Below are 15,741 nucleotides of genomic sequence, written 5' to 3'. Positions count from 1 at the left end.
GTACAAATAAACACAAAGGAATTAAACTACTGAAAAGACAATGGCAACTCGTTGGATTTTGTGAACCGTTGAACCTGTATCATGGCTGGGTGTAGGATAATTACCTGTCTAACTGAAGTCTCTGAGCTGAATGAAAATAGCGAAGTCCTCTGTAAGCTTCTCTCTAAGTGTTGACCAAAGCGTGCTTCCACTATCGACCTCCTGTCTTGCTGACCTCCTCTCTCTACCAACTCAATTCCCAAAGTCCAGTCTCTTCCCAGCTTGTCTCACCTCTATATTCCCTGGCCATCGAGCTCTTCCTCGATGCCGAATCGCCGAATCGTGTTTATTATAATTGCTACCATGCAAACCGCTGACACCAAACCCAGAAGTGTTACCTGTTTCCTGAAAGCTCAGGAGGTTTGCATGGCACAACACAACGCATTGTAAACATGCCTAAGAGGCTTGAGACAGCTGAGAAAAACAAGTGAATGCCCTGGTCAACATGAAGCGTTCAGAGAGACTTAATAAAATAAACATACAATCTTAGGGATTGTTACGATATCATCACTTATCCTCATCTTTGCGAATAGCCAAAAGTGACAAGTGCGAAGCAAAACAAACCAAATCAATCAATCATTCAAATAATTCCAGCTATGTGTTATGAGAATGTGAGAGATCACAGAGAAAAAAACATTTCGGAGCAAGTTGAGAATTAAGTCTGTAACTTAGTATGATCCTCATAAATCGAGAAGGAATAATGATAAGAGATATTTTCGTGACGTGCTCAAACAGGGAACGTCATGTAACGAGTTGAGTGGTGATTTTATTTTCGCTTGGAGACCCCCAATGGAAGTATATATACTCTGTCCCAGCTAACTGGGGAGCAGGTAAAGGAAAACAAGTCTCTGCGCAAGTAGTGACGCGAGACGGCTCCATCATTGAACACGTCAGAGGAATGGAATTGGGTGGAGTGGAAGAAAGCGACTGCTTCGCTCTGGCCACTCGATTTCTTTCGCTTCTCTGACGCAATGCACGACCTTGCTCCACAGTTAGCTAGGACAGGGTATAGGGTTCACTTCATCACGTGCAAATCTTCAATGAGAACAAGTGTAGAGTAACACCTTGTATGTTTCACTACCCCTTACCTCTCACAAGTGTTAATTTCTACGTCTCATATTCTTTGCTTTTTTTAAATAGTTTTTAATAGCGTTGTAGACTTCAGCCTCTCTAGCGTATCTCTTGCTATGGGCCTGTCATACAATGATGGGTTCAATGCACTAAAAGATATAAAAATATAGCGTAATTTTAGTCAATTTAAGTCAAAATAGCCCCTGATATTAATCGACCCTCATACTATGATGAGAGAGAATGCCCTCTGCCCCCCTACTGTGGTAAAAACGGGGGAACTGGCCAGCCATGGCAAATCACCAAAACGGGATATTGTTCCGTCCGGGAAAGTGGTACGCAAACAGCTAATGATTCTCGAGCTGTACGCGGGATATCCTTGTTCATTTTCGCACACAATAAATTTCGTGAGTATCTTCCATTTTACTGACAAAATACTACTACTGATATAACTGATTTAAACAACAAGATGTCAAAATAAAGGTCAATTCAATTAGGATGATGACTTTTGCGTCGCCTGTCGGTAACGCCCGGCCGGTTCCAATCCGGGAACTTTCCTAACGTTGAAAGCGGCTCCGGCGCCCACCCAACGTTGAATGACATGGTACCTGGGGGAAACCCTGGGGGGTAAAGGCGGTTAGGGGCGTGATGCTGATCACATCACCCCCCCTCACGACCGGATCAAGAAAGTGTGGGTCGTTACCCCCACACCCCCTATACGCCTTCATGGAGTGGTGCTAAGCACAGGGGAGCATTTAATTTTTTTTGTTATTTATGATGATTGTATAGTTATTAATTTTAAAATTAATATTCCAAATATTATTATCAGTTTTCTCGAGCATAATCTTTGTATTCTCAAATTTACACTTACTCTACAACAAACGCTTTATTTGGCGCCAATTACATATTTATCACATTGATTACTTTTTGTTATTGCCTTGAGTTGCAATTAAAAGCAGAATGCAATTAAATGATAATTCAGCAGCCACACATATTTTTCCGAGCTTTTTTAGGAGGGAATCAGAACTGTATGGGATGTATGGGATGTTTCGGAAGCTCAGATGCGAACATTGTGCCGATTGCCTTCCAAATCGTGTAGAAGGTTGCTTCTTCACTCAAAATCACATTCCTCAGGTAGTGGTGGTTTTGCGCATTTCGATCTAGTATCTCAATAGCAAACTGTTCGCTTTCTGGTCTGTCTTGTGGCTGCAGCGCCCGAACAATTTGCACTTTGAATGCATACAGACGAAGTTTATGTAGCACCTTGTGAACTGTTGAGCATGAGAGGTTCAGCTCTCGTGACGCTCTGCAAACTGAATTTGACGGGCTTCTCTCGAAGGCCTCCCTGATCACCTCTACCGTTTCATCACATGTGCATTTTCTGCAGAACCTGACTGTCGGTTAACACTCCCAGTCCATAGGAACTTGTCATACCAAACCTTAATTCTCTTTACTCGTGGTGGCCCGTGTTCAAAAGTACGTTTGAGTTGTGTTTGGAATGAAATTGGCGATTTCATTTTCGCACACCACACCGTACACTGCGCTTTCTTGTGCCGTGTTCATCATTGTTCACAACCAAAGAAAAGTTTTTGAGTTGCTCTATATGATACCTCAAACCGCCAGGCTCTATGTCGAATAGTTTCCTCACATTTGTAATTTGAAATCAGGAAGGTTTCATGTGGACACTGTTACACTGAAAACTATTACTGCTTTTCCTTGATGGCAAACAATTCTCGGTAAAAATTACGTAGAAACTTACATCAAGAAATAGTGTCCTGTATGTGTTGCCTTCAGTTCACAGGAGAGTTAGGCAGGATTATCTTTATGCATATCCTTAGGAAATTTTAACTATTGTTTCTTAGAAAACTAATTGTCGTAGAGAGATGAGATCGGTCTCTTTCTTTTCGCAATTACAGGATTTTCTAGCGGAGCCGAAATTCTTACAGTGTACCTTCCAAAATGACAGCTAATGGAAGAAGAAAATGAACAAGAAAGAAATAAATTCGAAATTTTACCTAAAAAATGGTATTCGACACAATATTGTGGCCACCACAATGGGCCAAAGAGAACGAGAAATATCTAGTATACAGAAATGGAATTTTTCATTTAAATAATATACGTATGTATATATATATATATATATATATATATATATATATATATATATATTTAAAACATTGAATGCGCGCACAATTTAGTGTTAAAATATTGTATATGTGTTTTCATACTTTACGTCGCTCCATGTTGCATATAAAACATTAAAATACAGACCAAGGCAAACTTTTATAGTATAAAAAATTATACACTAAAAACGTTTCCACCCTCTTACAGCGTCTTCTTCAGACGAAACTTCACAATAAATGTATTTACACGTGAATTTATTATGAAGTTTCGTCTGAAGAAGACCCTGTAAGAGGGTGAAAACTTTACGTTTTTAGTGTATATATTTTTATACTATAAAATTTTGCCATGGTCAGGATTTTAATATCTTATTAACATGGAGACAAGGCTTAACTGTGTTACCATATAAAACATACATTCTACATGAATGTTGCACATGTCATATAAATATTATTTATTCGCCATTTTTGTCTTTCAAAATACAGTTTGTGTGCTTGTCTTACAGTATTAGCTAATATGAAATTGAACGTGTTGGAAAAATTCCAGGGGAAAATAATAATAATAATACTAATACCTATAAAGGAAATCCTAATAAGTGGATTGATTTTTTGTTTTAAGTCCACTTTATGCACAGTAAGGCTAATAGGGCGTGGAACTACATTTTAGAGTGGGATTCGAACCACTTGTGCATCCACCGAGTATCGAATCAGAGATCCTTGATTACAAGGCGACGACGCTACCACTACGCCATCGGGAGGCCCCTATAACCCTAGTAAAGTAACGCAAAGTACTGAGGGTACGTTACAATTACTCTTGAAATTTCTGTATTGCTTCACCAACGCAAGTATGGAAGAAGCAATAACTCTTTACTTGTGTCGGGTAGCAACCCAATTCAACCTTCCAGCGTTCCGTAAAACTGTTGCTATGCCAGAAAATGCGACACATCCATGTTATGTCCTCCTCTCTATAAAAAATACGTTTACGTAATATAGTCCAATGACGATAAAGGTCTTCAGCAAATGTTAAGGTGTAGGTGTTAACTCTAGGAAAGTGCAATGAGAATAATTTCCTTAAATAATTATCTGCATGGAACACGACACAACAACAAAGCGTTTGGCTGATTACAAGCATTGAAAATATAATTACCCTATTGCCTTTATTGACGACCGAAATAATTTCCTTTATCAATCAGCGTGTGTGTATATATATGGGGCTTGGAGCAACAGGGAAAACATTCAGAGAACGGACTTGGAAGACAACATGAACGTGCTGTTCTATATTTTTCTGCTCTGTGTTCTCCCTACGATGATTGTGAATGGCTGTCAGGAATTGTTCAAAGGAGATCCACTTGACAAGAAGACACAGGTAAGATCAATAAAAAAGCATGACTAAGTACTATATAGCTATATATATTTACCTTTAACACTTGCTCTGTTACCGTAACATATATATTTATCGTAGATCTTTGTCGATTATTTTAAATCATATTCGCAAATGTTTTTATGAATGTAGATATATTTTAGGGTAATTGATTGAAGTACTCGGTCCTAATAACTTAACACTGAAGTGGTTGCGCGAAACTTTCGTGTTTGGTCGCGAGGATGACTATTGTGAACCATACCATTTTTATCCATTATTTTTCAAAATTCTCTGCTTCTATAGCGAGAATGTCCTATTTCAAGTATTCTGCTTCGCTTAACAAAAACTCATCAGTAATTTCAATCAACACATTACAGTAGGAAAAAAAATCTAAGTCTAGTGCATTACATTTGGATGGGATGAAACGAAACAAAAATACATATCCTAAAATCTTACTTTTCTTATTTTCTCTACAGAAAATTTCAAAAACATGTAAATATGTTGTTGCTGGTTTGGACACAACCACTTCATATATTTATAACAGATTCTAGAAACACACACATATCTATCTATCTATCTACCTATCTATATACGTATATATATATATATATATATATATATATATATATATATATATATATATATATATATATATATATATACACACACACACACACACACACACCTTGCGTCCAGTTCCTTGCGAGGCCGAGAGATCGAAAGAAGTGTGGCGGGCGGAGATGCCGACATTGTCGACCAGTAACGTCCCGCTTATTTTAATGGGAATAACTTTAGCATGCAGATGATATTTATATTGCAAAACGAGCACTAACCTGTGTTATAAGAGTTGTTCAAAGTGATGTCCATTTACATTCACACATTCCTGGCATCTTTACATCGTTTGATGTAATTTTAATTCACACGCAAAAGTTATTATTCGGTAATTCTTCTCGTAATGTAAGGACAAGACGTCTAACGTTCTCTCTACCTGGGGGTGAAACGCCAGGGAATATCTGTGCAAATTGCCTACACACGTCTAGACACGAGTCTGTTTGTGTCATACATAAAAATTATTTGTTCTAACGTGAACTTTGCGGCTGGAATTTCAATCGCCTCACTTAGACACAGACACACTGTAATTACACAAAAAGAAGTAGCACCTTAAATAACCAAAAGCCACACTCTCTCACACAATAGGAAATTATCACGCTCTTTTTTCAAGGTCTGTTCCTCACTCCATTCTACACACACACACACACACACACACACACACATATATATATATATATATATATACATACAGGGTGACTGGTAATTAGATGTATTCCCTGAAAGGGGTTAAAGTAGAGACAATTTGCAATAAATTTGACCATAAGATACCCCGTCCGAAAATTAGTAGATTTTCGAGATAATCGAATTTCAATTGTTTTTTTTAAAAAAATGACAATTTTCCACATAAAAAGATGAATTGAGAAAAAACTGCTCATTCTATGCCACTTATTTCAGCGCTTTCTGACAGCTAACAAATAAGTGGTTCGTTAAAAAAAAGTTTTTCCCAAATAACAATCACATGTGAGTAACGGGTGGGTCTAAACTTACAATTGATGATAAAAATATGCACTCTTAGTTTACTTGGTAACGTATTAATAACAAAAATGGTATGACACGAATTGAAATTCGATTATCTCGAAAACTACTAATTTTCGAACAGGGTATCATATGGTCAAATTTATTGCAAATTGACTCTACTTTAACCCCTTTCAGGGAATACATCTAATTACCAGTCACCCTGTATATATGTACAGGATGTTTCTAAAGTTCGTCTCCAACGCGTAGGAGGTGATTCTACACGTGAAAATAAACACAAAACATCTCGAAGAAATGCATGTTATGTGCAACCACACAGGCGAACAGGGAATACGTACGGGCTAATCACATGGTCATACACTATCCCACACCACACATTAACCGCAAACCTGTCCTAATGGTGTGCAACAAGAATTACATGTGGATTTGCAAAATGCCAAACGTGAGTGTTTTTACTATTAAGCACGCCCGTTTTCTTGAACGTTGCTCCATCGGTCCACAACACCCTGTTCACAAAATTCGGGATACTTTCCCTCTGATACAAAAACCATTGGCAAAACACCACACGTGGACCAAAGTCCTGAGGTAAAAGGTCTTGTACCTTTTGGAGTTTGAAAGGATACATCCACTCTTCGGACAGGTCGCGCCACACATTAACATGGGAGGTGTTGTGTGCACTGGCTATAGCGCGCGTACTGGTGTCAAGACGATCTCTGACAGCATTTAACACCGCATCCACAAACTCATCTGTGCGCACACTTCGTGGTCTTCCAATTTCTCGACGGGGTGGTAGCACTGATCCTGTTTCCTATGAACTCTTTGAAAGAAGGTGTGCGACGGCAGCTTCCGATTTGGAAAACGTTCCTCATACAAACGCCGTGCTGCATGGCTATTACGTCTTGTCTCGCCATAAATGATTTGCATGTCTGCCAGCTCCTCTGCGGTGTATGCAGTCATACCTATCGCTGGATATCTGCCAACCCACAGACGACGAACACTTATGCACTGTACACGATGGGCCGTGCCTATCGATAACACCTAGCAGTGCCAGTCAAGGTCACGCTTCGGCCTATCTGCATGTGTGTACGTACAAATATCAACACAACATCGCGACCGAAAACATTGCCCGCATTACATCGCCCGGGCTGTCAATGCTAATCACTCCATAAAACCCTTCCCATCCCTATGACTTCAATCAACAGACTCCTTTGGGGAATTCCTTGCACTTCAACTTCAGACATCTGCCATGTGCTTTTTTGAATAGAGCATGTTGCATTTATTTGTGGAACGCCCTTTGCCGCGGTCATATGGTAGGCCGTTGTGCCACTATCACCTTGTAAACATAATTTGACACTTGTTCCCTTTCAATACATCCGAATAGGTGCCGTTTTCGGAATTTCGTCACATGAACTTCTGTGTTTATTTTTACATGTAGAATTACCTCCTACGCGATGGAAACTAACTTTAGAAAAACCCTGTACACACACAAACACACACACGCACAGATATATTATATATATATATATATATATATATATATATATAAATAATATCCAGCAAGTTTTTAATGAGTGTAGTTTTTATGGTGTGTTTTGTACTGTTTATATGAATATTAAATCTGTAAGTTCGTTTTGTGCCTGAAAGTAACGGGTGTCCCACAAGCTTTCGAACCCGAAAAAAAAACGTTAAAATATCCGAACAAACATACATAGGAAAATGAAATTCACAATACACGTACCTTGTTTCATGCTCAACACGAGGTAGGGTTGAACATAAACGCACGCGTTAAAACAAAGACGGTAGATGGCACCAGGGGAAGTGGTGCGTGTGGATTAGTGTGATGCGCGAGTCCCTGCATCGCGAGGATGGAACGGTACACCGTACCAGAACGCGTGTTCATTGTAAATAAATATTGGATATCGGGATTGTATCAGACCGTTCAACGTGAATTTCGACGCCGTAAAGGACCATTGAAGGTTGGAGTTTGGTGTGCAATTTCCCTACAGCGTATCATTGGACCCATCTTCTTTGAAGATACAGTAAACACACAAGTTTACTGACACATCTTCAGTAAATTTGTGAATCAGCTGGATGATGAATAATTGCGTCGCGGTTATTTCCAACAAGACGGAGCGACATGCCATACTTCCAGAGTATCAATGGCAGAAATTGAGTTCTTTTTTGGTGACAGAATCGTCTCCAAAGGATCGTGGCTGCCAAGATCCACAGATTTGACACCTATGGATTTCTTTTTATGTGGTTGTGTCTACGGAAACAAACTACGATCACTTCAAGAGTTGCGAAACAACATCGAGAATGCGATTCACGAAATCACACCGGAGACTCTACATCGGACTTTTCACAGTATGGAACGCCGTGTGCAAACATGTCTGGACGTCCAGGGAAGACACTTGCAGCACCTGCTGTGGCGATCATATATTCAGCATGAAACAAGGTATGTGTATTGTGAATTTCATTTTCCTATGTATGTTTGTTCGGAAATTGTAACGTTTTTTTCGGGTTCGAAAGCTATACGGCGTTTGTTACAACCTGTTCCGGTTCCCGCGCTAGCTGGTCGCTGGCTTTTCTCCGTGCTGGAGAACGTCAAAGCCAGGCAGCCAATTAAAATACGCAACATCTCAACAGTGTCTACGTAAGCGCCTCTCTTCTGGCTTCCATTCGCTCCTCGCTGCCCAGCAGACGATTTTTTCCTCGTTTCTCATTGGCACCGAAACTGTCGAGCGATCGATAACGCGGGAAACGGGACAGGTTCTAACAAACACGGTATAGTGGGACACCCTGTACTTTTCTATATGATGAACCAAAATTCATCACCTCAGTGATTTATCTTTGAGTCTGACTATAAAATATGTCAATGGCAAAACTATACCGTTGTAAAGTATTAAGTAAATACCTTTTACTATCAGTTAGCTCCCGAGAATTTGACTCTGAAATCTGAAATCCTCCCCCACCCCCACCCCCACCACCACCACCATCACTTGTCACTGCATTGAGGATAAAGGAAAAAAGTAGAGTAGAAAATTAAAATTAATTTATTCAATAAAAAGTAGAAATCTGAATTGGGAAAAACAGAATAATGTAAATGAAATTATCTTTTGGTCAAAAACTGATTTTAGCCTACACATACAAGGATTTATTTTTTCCATAAGTGTATCAGTAATTGCCCTATGTGCCTCTACATGAGACGAAATGAAGGTAGCCACATCACGCAGAAAACTGTCATTGCTCCAAGTCCCACAGCTGGCAGACATTAGTCACAAACTATATAATAAATGTCTGATGCTATTTACAAGAAATTTCTTTGTCTTATTGGTTGTTGGTTAGTTGAGTAATTCACAAAGAAGAAATCAAGTATTGGATCTTTACCTTCGCTTAACACACCTCTTATCAAAATCAAGTTGACAATATTACCTCAGTTCTATAAAACGTTACTCTAAAAATGTTCCCAACCAACTTACAAAATGTTATTTGATTATCAATATTTAAGAAGAGTATTATTAATTTAAAAGTATAACTTCTTTTATAATTAATAATGCTCTCAATGAATATTGATAATATTCAAACCTGATCTTGTATGAATTGTTTGCGTGTTTTCACAATTATCTAAAAAGTTGGACGGATCATAGAAATGATTACACAATCTTACGAAATGAAATGATAGATATTATTGATTGTACAGAATATAATGAACATACTAAAACTTAAAACGGAGCTATATATTTTATATAATTAAGTAAAATCCTCCATTTAAGTTATTGTCCTTAACCTTAATCTATATAATGTGAATCCATATCCACAAAACCACACACACACTTATCTGATAAAAACTTTATAATTATTACATGTACCTTGTGGCTAGACAATGTTTTATATTTTGAGATAGCATCAGTCAATATAGCAAAAAATTATAGAACGAGAGATATTTAATAACGTACACGTTTAACATTTCAGTGCGTTACAGAAGAAGATTGTTGTAATAATCGCAAATGCTCCAAGCTTTTTATCTCTGATGGCTCATACCATTGCCAATAAGTGAGTATGGATAGCGCTAACTCTATCTTATATTTAATACTAAGTAAAAAAAACTTGTTACTGTTTTAATACATAGAAACTAGGGCTTAGCCGATACCTGTGCCGATGTATCGTTATCGGAAAGTGTCGGTTGAAAGTTAATATCTGTTACCAACGAACTTTCCTGGGATCTGGGTCAGTGGCGTAATTAAGACGCTCTGCGCCTACTTGCAACTTTCAGATGTGCGCAACTACTCGTTTAAGAAACAAAGTTCTATTTTCTAAAATATTAATTCATGCAAACATTTATATTAGGTACATACAAGATCCTAAATCACGAAGCGCTAAAGGAAGCTTTCTCCTCTAAGAAGAATAGATTTATTTAGCCATTTTAATGCCAGGAAATTCGTGCCACATTCACGGATTCATTTACTTGAATGAAGATCGAACATGCAGGAAATTCCACATCGAAAGCATATTTTCTTCCAATGCATGGTGGCTTAACCTGTTGCACAGGAGAACAGAGTGTTGGTAATATGATGATTGGGATGCCTTTGAATCCTCCGTGGTGGAGTCACGATATCGGCATCGAACGTGTTTGAGTCCTGGCGTGGATATTTCTTAGGGTGACTTTTATTCATCCTGTCAAAGGGAACTGAATTGGATTACCGATGAAGACAATTAAGGGATTCCCCAACGGCGTATTAGTTGATTTTTTATTGTTATGCCACATTTTGGCTAATCGCGTAGATGAGAATGAGTGACGATATGGTGAAGGGAAATTCTCAAAGAAAAACAGATCGTGAGTCCAGCATTCAACGCTCTCGGCCATCGATGCGCCATAGAGATGAAAACTTCTCATACAAAACGAATTTGGAGGATGTGTTAATCAATTTATATATATATACTGTACATATATATTAGTTCTCCGTGACATATTTTTATGGAAGAAGCACCTACGGGAAACCTATGCTCATGTTCGGTGATGTCACTTATGGAGCTTTGTTTCCCCTATCGTTGTAGTAAAATCCACCGCACTTGGCAACACTGCAGTGGCTACGCCAAGCAACTGCGTCACACAGTGGTAGGGACGTGCATTTGATTGAAAGAACGCAACGCACCGAGACTTGCTGGTCAGCTCAGGAGCGCGGTTACCTGACGGGTAGAAATCCTAACAGGAGCGATTTGGGCAGGTGGTAAGGCAACGTCCTGAAAGGAGTGATTGCGCAGATTGTATGACATTATAGGAGCGATTTCTCGCAAACGGATCTCTCTCTTCAGGTCTCTGAAGGGCACTTTACGATCAGAACACGTGATTGGGATTAGGCCTTCAGTTTAAAAGGGTATTTGACACCACATCCGAAATCTAGTCTGTGACGTCTTGAAAATAAGGCGATGGCCTCAGCTATTGGAGATTTTAGTGATGACTTTTGCAGCATCGGTACCTTATATAAATTTCCCCCCCTTCCAAGCGACAAATAATAGCAACCGGAGGTGAATGCAAAGAAAGGAGGGTTAATTCTCCCTTATTCCCCTACACATGCCATACCCTGCTTACAACTGAATGATTACACGATTATGAGTGTGTTTAATTGTAATTAGAACAATTTCAATAAAATGTTATTGTATGCGCTGGAAATAAAATTAAACTGAAATATATATTTTTCTACTCAGAGATACCATTTTACATGTTTGTTTCAAATATATATATGGATAATGGAGGCACATAGTGGTACGGATCCCACTTTAGGTCCAGTCCCAATTAGCCTTAATGTGCACCAAGTAGACTTAAAACACCAACTCAATCAATCAATCAAATATATATAGATATCAGCTGTTCACAAATGTAGCGCTGCTAAATATCACTAAAGTGACCAGCATCAAAGTGACTTATTAGAGGATTTTGCTGTGGGTGATATGAGAAAAATTTAGGAACACCCACCTACTGATATTTCTCTTTCAATACCTAGTCCCGAAACAATTCAGTAAGTTCCATTCGAAGGTCGGAACTCACACAGGCAGCTTCAAAAGAACAGGGCGCAGTGAGCAAGGAAAATTGCCCCTCGCTCTTTTTCAAGTTTTGAAACCTTCTTTCAAGGTCTCGGGTTCGATACCGACGGCGGAACAGGTTCGGATCCCACCTTAATCCGTTCAATCCGTTAGTCACGATTAACTTTTCTGTTTATAAGTGAACTTGAAACAAAAAAGAAATTTTAGTTCATCATCTAGTATTTTCTATTTTCACTTTGAACAAGTTGGGAAATGACTGAAATTATAACTTTATTACTAGAGTAAATAAAGGAAGAATGGTCCTTTGCAAACTGGCCCCGACTTCATTAAAAATATCTTCACGGACAGAAGATGGGGATGGCTGTATGGCTGTGCCAATCACTCCACCATGGATGTCGCAAGAGTATTTCGTGACAAAGAAATATTTCTGAATGAATTCACTTTATCAGGGCACAAAATGTCCACGTATTTAACTATTTGCTTCACAACAAAAATAGGCATTATCCCCTTTAACTTGAAATAAATCACGTTCCTGTTGTACTGTATAGACCTGTTCTTACTCTCACAATCTTAAACTGCGTTTGATACATCCTGTCACGTTTCGCACGCTTACCGATCGTTGGCACTCCTAGCAGATACCACGCAGTGTTTCCGCTGCAGACAGAGTAAACCACGCGTAGGGGGAATGCGCATAAGATACGCTTGAATGCACAAATTCAACATCGCACTAATCAGCACCTCGTTTACGAGAAAGCTTCCTCCAGACACAAACAAGACACAATCACAACAGGAAACAGCTTCTGCGTAAGCGCCTCTCTTCTTTCTTCCATTCGCTCCTCGCTGCCTACCAGAAAATTTTTTCCTAATAGATTTAGGCACACACAGGAGGTAATTTTAAAGAAAAATTATATAGCAGTGGCACGGAATCTCAGAGACCGGGTTCGAGTCCTGGTCGAGCCTGCATTTTTCGCTGGAAATTTGCGAATACTTTCCTCGTATCTAATCGGCACCGAAACTAAAAAATGATCGCTAGCGCAGGAGACGTGACGGGTTGTAACAAACGCGGTTTTAGACAGCGTCACGGTTGTCTGAAGCTTTACCAGAGACTCAATTTCTCTCAAATCAAGCCCTTCACAATCAAGAAACGGACTCATTGGCGACACACAGTATTCACGCTTACCGCTTATTCACTAACCTCCCAATCACCTTGATTAACGCCACACCTTTTCTTTAATGGAATTCGAAAATTACCTGTTTGAGACAAATGGGTCACTTTAATCTGGTGAAGTTCGGATGAGTCGATGCTTGTTTCATGAGAAAAGGAAAAGCTGGTTATTTGCATATATACGACTATAAAGTCCTGCAAGCATGAATTCTAAATACGGCCAAAGTGGGCCGCTGTAAAGGATGCTGTGGGCCGAGTGTTTGACATGGGTACCGTAAAGTAACAGTTGAAAACGTTAATTCTATTGGGAAAAAGTAAGTCTCTTACTGTTACTAACTTTTAAAAGTAACTAGTTTCAGTTACATTTCCTCAAAAAGGTAACTGTTACTTGTAACTAGTTACTTTACAAACACTGACATGAACGACAAGTAATTAGTAGAAGTTCAGGTTTCGTTGGGAATAAATAAGTGACATTGACAAAACGCTTTCCAAATACAACATTCGTTATGGGACATCCATACTTTCTTCAATTGTATGTTTTTGTTTGTGTGTGCGTGCATGCGTGCTTGGATGCCCTTAAGCTGCATCGTTATATTTTGATCTACTAAAGTAGCTTTTACTTTACAGAATTCCAACTGAAGATGCCAATACTGAGGAATCTAACAAGCACTTTCGGTGAATTCATAATGGTTGCACATTGCACAAAACGTTTGTAAGAAATTTATTTCACAGCACAATTTACACTATGTATTGGAACATGAAATAAAACGCACATTCAAATGATTACATTTATTTCTTAAGGAATTTGAAGACCTTCCTCACCCGAAAACATAATAAGAAAAACTAATTATTACATAAGCATCAGAGTGAATGAAGAATAAATTTCTTCTAAATTGATTTCGAAAGGAATATGTCAAAAGGAATATGATATTCCTCATGGTACTTTTCAAGATGCAAAACCTCGTTTATTTGTTATTACAGAACTTCAGATTGTATTAGCTATTAGTGTGGAATTAGAATGTCACCAGTACATTAGTAATAAATCAGGAAAATATAAAAACGAACGTAAGTGGCGCCGACTTTACAGCGCAGAGATGACACAAGAGGAGTGCATGGGGGATCGAAACCCCCTCAAGTCATACACTTCGCCCCCCTGTTCACTCCCTCAAATTGAAGTTAATTAAATATCAAATAATAAGAGAGTTCATTTATAAGAGTATGACGATTTTCACCTTTTCTAAGTGGTGTATTCTTCATGATATCAATTTTCCTGCTTTTAACACCAACTTGACTAACAAATATTAATTTGTTTTAGTATACATATATGTGTGTGTGACATTCGTTCAAGATTCGAGCACCGACCTGGGCATCCGCGATTTTTCATTCATTTATGTCCTGTAATCGTTGCGATTAAACTAAGTTTTAACGAGTTTTAAGAACTGGAAAAAGGCGTTGAATGTGGATGGTTATAAGACATCACGAACAATCTGAGGACCACCAAAACATCATCTGCAGTACGGACAAATTATTCTAATCGTGGGTCGTTAGTGACAACGCTAATTAGTAAAAGACATTCAAAGGTGATTCAAGATTTGGTTGTTTGGTACATTTGGTATTTTACATCCAGTTTATGCACAGTAAGGCTAATCCTAGAGTTTGAAGTGCTTCCACCAGCTATCGAACCCACGACCAAAGTTGATCCAAGAAAACCGACACTACATATCAGTTGTTGTGGATGCATCGCCGTTTATTACTATTCAGGGAGTTGATTTACGAGATGAGGAGTGTAATATAAAGGTCACCAAAGGGAATTTTTTCGATGCTCCTCAAGTTAATTTCAAAATGAGGAGATATTAATGGGAAATGTATTGAACTTGGACCTTAAAATGCAAATTACGCTCAGAATTCGATTCAAAACAAATTAATCTGCGTCATGTACACACTTATTCTCAGCAAAATAAGCTAAGAAGTGGAAGAGGCGAAAGTATTCGCACTGATGTCAGATGAAACAAAAGACATTGCGAGAAATGAACAGGACAGATATTTGTATCGCGGACAGTTAAAATTACACTTTTTAGTTTTTGCCACTCTTCAATCATTAGATGCAGGTTCGCTCTTTCTCGTACATATCAAAATCGAAGAACTTCCCAAGAACTCCATAGGTGCCTGTCATTGTGTAGCACAAACATACGTGGGAGTGTTAGAGTGAGAGGTGCACAAGAGTCAGAATACTAATTGTAACCTTTTTCAGATGTTTATTCCTGTGATAACAATTCCCTGAAATGTGAAATCCAGATCTTACCCAAAATTCTTCAGCGTTAAGAAGATGGAATGAAAGTACTCCACTCAATGGATTTCTT

General features: G+C 38.6%; 1 protein-coding gene and 1 long non-coding RNA gene across 3 annotated transcripts in view; one reads left to right on the top strand and one right to left on the bottom strand.

Moving 5' to 3' along the window:
• Window positions 1-15,741, bottom strand: part of LOC145992043 (C3 and PZP-like alpha-2-macroglobulin domain-containing protein 8) — a 911,691-nt gene that overhangs the window by 279,223 nt on the left and 616,727 nt on the right. The gene's annotated exons all lie outside the window — the stretch shown is intronic.
• Window positions 4,442-14,164, top strand: LOC145992042 (uncharacterized). Its single transcript, XR_014442122.1, has 3 exons — window positions 4,442-4,593; window positions 10,147-10,227; window positions 14,009-14,164. It is a non-coding gene; the product is annotated as an uncharacterized LOC145992042 (long non-coding RNA).

This window comes from Lepisma saccharinum, chromosome 9 (genome assembly GCF_977018435.1).
Source record: "Lepisma saccharinum chromosome 9, izLepSacc3.1, whole genome shotgun sequence".
Taxonomy (NCBI): Eukaryota; Metazoa; Arthropoda; class Insecta; order Zygentoma; family Lepismatidae; genus Lepisma; species Lepisma saccharinum.
The sequence above is the reverse complement of the archived record's forward strand: the minus strand, read 5'-3'. Positions and strand labels throughout refer to the sequence as shown.